The following is a 4,309-nucleotide window of genomic DNA, read 5'->3' as shown; positions in this document are numbered from 1 at the left end:
AAGTCCATCTGGTGGGGTCTCCTTGGCCTCCTTGATCAAGAGGTCAGATGACCCACCACCTTTACAGGACGTTTTGCGAGATGCTCATAGTCCCTAGGACTAATCGACCTAGGAGGGCAAGGAGCAAAAAGTGTCCTTTGTCCCTCTGACCCAATTAGTATAGATCTCAAGGTATGTCTGTTAAACATCCAAGAAGGTTAGTTCATCATCCTGGCATTTTTAATTGCTGTGTGTCATGCAGATAAGTCTTGGGTAGTGACCAGTTGGTCTCGAATAAACCATACCTAGAGATATTTTTCTTGGTCTGTTATGTATAATTAGTCCATAGATTGTAGGAATAATATGGTTCCCTCTCATTTTTGTGCCTACCTAGGCGTTGTTTCTCTCTTGTATCGTCTCACCCCTCTATCATGGTTTTCCCACTTAAGGTGCCCCCACTTCCCCCCCTTTCTTCCTTACTAATACCCTTGCTCCTATGATCCTACCTCTGCTGAGCTTCTTCTTTCTCCTTATCCCCTAGGTTCCTCATATAGCCTTCCCTCCCCCTTCCCTTAGACTAACCCATTTTTTATCGATATCTCCCTTATTAAGGCCTGTTACCTACTATTCTTCTCCTTCAGGTTATTTCTTTTCCTTTACCTCACTGTTTCCTTACCCTTGTCCTGGTTCCTGGAGTAATGTCTGTTTGCATACTTATTTAAGAGCCAAGATTTTAATTTTGAGTTAAGGTGGACAATCTATGATTTCTGATGTGTTAGACTTGTGTTCATCATGCCTCTCCCATATCAACACCACTGGATTTTGCTTTGGAATTATGTTTTCTGATTAGCTGAAAGGACAGTATAAAAAGTCATAAAATAACCATTCTTTGTCATTAGGATGCTACTGAGGATGCAGCCCGCTCTCAGTATTTTAAGTACAGTGATCTGTGTGAGTGTAGCTTTCCAGAACTTAACACTCTGGAAATTGTCTGATTTCCTGAACATTTTCCATCTTAATGGCAACAGGAATCTGAAAATCCATTCATTTCTCCTTTTTTTTTTTTTTTTTTTTTTTTTTTTTTTTTTGTCAGTGGGCTTGTTAGAATCACATACACAGTTTAACTTCAACCATTATGCAAAATGTTAATGACCTGCACTGCGACACATTGCATTTCTCCCTACTGCCTTAGAAATCTAAATTTAATTTCCCCTTTTCACACTTTACCAATTTAAAACATATATGTCACACTGAATATATAGAGTTTATAAGTTGTCCTGGAACTGAGAAATAAATAAAACTTTAAAAGCAAAAAAGAAATTAGTTAATAATTGATCCAGATAGATGCTTTGGGGATTTTTTTCCTCATGGCCTGAAAAATCTAACACTTTCTTCTTCCCTTGTGAACTTGCTTGTTTCTTCCCAACACCAATCTTCTTAATTAAGATCTTTCTCCCTTCACAACTCAACATAATTTCTACTTTTTTTTTTTTTTTTTGTAAAGCCACCTCTGAGGCTGTTGAAAATCCCTATTCTATTTTTTTCTGTTGAATCTCTTTGAAGGAAAAGGAAGGAATCTAAAATTTAGCATGCAAGTAAAAAATATTATTACATTATTCACAGATATTCTTAGTATTTCCTTGGATAGAAAATAACAAGGAAACATAAGAAAATTGCCCACTGTAATAACTATAAAAATCCCCAAAGACCTGAAAAAACTTGGAAAAAAAAAAAAAAGAGGTTGCAAAGGTGAAGAGTTGAAAGCCAAGAAAATTTGGAAAAAGTAAAAAAAATAAAAAGAGGAAAGGAGGCTATGAGAATACATGACTTTGAGATGTCAAGACATATTTGAGCTATAGGAATTATAACATTTTGTGTTTTGTTTCTGTAAAGATAAGAAAAACTAGTACAAACAAATAAAGATGAGAGAAATTGTCCCAAATTTAAGGATAAGTGAGTAAAATGAGCTACAAAAATTTCTGAGACAATTTGTGATCCACAAGAGAATGAACGTATATATATCTATGTTCTCTTATACATACATATATTTAATTTTAATTGAGCTTTTGTAGTTGCATACAACAGTTCTTTTCGAATTTAGAACTCCTCCCCCATCCATGTCCCCCCATTTCCCCACTGGACATCATGTATTCATACATGAGCCATACATGCTAAATCCTATCCAGTCAAGCATCTGTACCCAGGTGTAGTTCAGTGTAAATTCATCAACTGTAGACTAGTCAGCCATCTAAAGATCATATGTAAGGCATACTCTCCCTCACCCGGTAGCAGTTAGTCTCCAATAATTCTCAGTCTAGGGCCACACAAAGGACTCCAGAAAGCCAAAGCAATCAGGCAAAAAGAACAATACTGGAAGGTGTGGGGGGGATTCCACATCAGAGCTCGGATCTATTACAGACCTATAGTCATAAAATCCCCATGGTACTGGCACAAAACATAGATACCTAGATCAATGGAACACAATAGAAGACCCAAACATGAGTACATGCAAGTTCAGCCACCCGATATTTGACAAAGGTATCAAGAACAAGCAATGGAGGAAAGACTGTTTTCAACAAATGGTGCTGGAAAAACTGGATCACATTCATCAGAAGAATGAAATTGGAGCTTCATCTTTCACCCTGCACAAAAGTCAACTCCAAATCGATCAAAGACCTCAATATAAAACCTGAAACTGAAACTGCTAGATGAAAACACAGGCTGTACCCTCCAAGATATAGGTGTAGGAAAGGACTTTCTAAATCAGACATCAGCAGCTCAGACATTAAGGTCAACAATAAGTTGGAACACATTAAGCTACAAAGTTTCTGTACAGCAGAAGAAACAACCAAGGAAATGAAGAGGAAACCCGCTGAGTGCTAGAAAAATCTTTGCCAGTTACAAAGTCCGATGGAGGATTAATATCCAGAATATACAAAGAAATAAAAAAATTAAACAAAGAAACAAGAAAATTAATGAACCAATAAAAGTATGGGTTATAGACCTGAACAGAGAGTTCTCAAATAAAGATATAAAAATAGCTAAGAAGCACCTTAAAAAGTTCTCAACATCCCTAGTAATTAGAAAAATCACCTTAAGATTCCGTCTTACCCCAGTTGGACTGGCTAAGATCAGGAGAATGAAAGACTCTAAATACTGACAAGCATGTGGAGAAAGGGGAACCCTTATTCATTGTTGATGAGAATGCAAACCCATGCAACTACTATGGAAAGCAGTGTGGAGAACTCTCAAAAAAAAAAAAAAAAAATGAACCTACTGTACGATCCAGTTATACCACTCCTCGGCATATACCCAAAGGCATATTTTTATCTCATTACATGAACAGAAATTTAAGACAGGTAGAAATACAAAAATTAAAGAAAAAAATACAAAAGTTCAGAAATTTTCAAGCACTGCACAGAAGAATATGTTTTGATTGTGATGTAGGGGATGATTTAAAGAAGTATGATAGATTAATAGAGTGAGCTGTATTAAAATGCAACCTCCATGGGGCTGGAGAGATGGCTCATCAGTTAAGAACACTGGCTGCTCCTGCAGAGGACCTGGGTTCTATTCCTGCACCCACATGACAGCTAACCCCTATCCAAAACTCCAGTTCCAGGGGAATCCAATGCCCTCTTCTGACCTCCACAGGCATTGCTTAACACAGGTGCACTTATATTCTTGAAGGCAATACACCGATACACATGAAATAGAAGTAATAATTTTTAAAATGAAACTTTCCTTAAATTGAACAGCTGTATTGCTAAAATGAAAGTCAGTCTACACAATGAGAAACTCAATACACTTTAGAGGAATCTAAAAACCAAGGATTAGTATGTAAAGCCTATAAATGAACTTAAAAAAATTTTAAGAATCTCCTAAAAGAAAAAAAGAGAAAAAGAGTAAAAAACTACTCTAAATAAAGAATTACAATGTAAAACTATACCCTTTTTAACTCATCAAATGGAAATTTAATACCGAATATTGGCTGGAGATTCTGATACTCTCACAAGTATTGTCTCTAAATAATTAGTAAGTAACTTTTTGACTGACAAACTTTTTGGCCATTTCATATGATACATTGTACATCATTTGAACATATCTGATAAAGCCAAAGGTACACATTCCCTTTGACCAAGAATTTTCAACACTATGAATATGTCCTATAAATACAAAATTGATAAGAATCAAAACCTTCTTCAATTTGGAATAAATAAACACGGATATAATCACACAATGATGTACAAGTCAAGCATATAAACATCAACATGCTTTCATACAGATAAATTCCAATGATAAAACATTAACCAAAAACACAACAATAAAA

Source organism: Nannospalax galili, unplaced genomic scaffold (assembly GCF_000622305.1).
Source record: "Nannospalax galili isolate Female #2095 unplaced genomic scaffold, S.galili_v1.0 scaffold318, whole genome shotgun sequence".
NCBI classification, from domain to species: Eukaryota; Metazoa; Chordata; class Mammalia; order Rodentia; family Spalacidae; genus Nannospalax; species Nannospalax galili.
The sequence above is the reverse complement of the archived record's forward strand: the minus strand, read 5'-3'. Positions refer to the sequence as shown.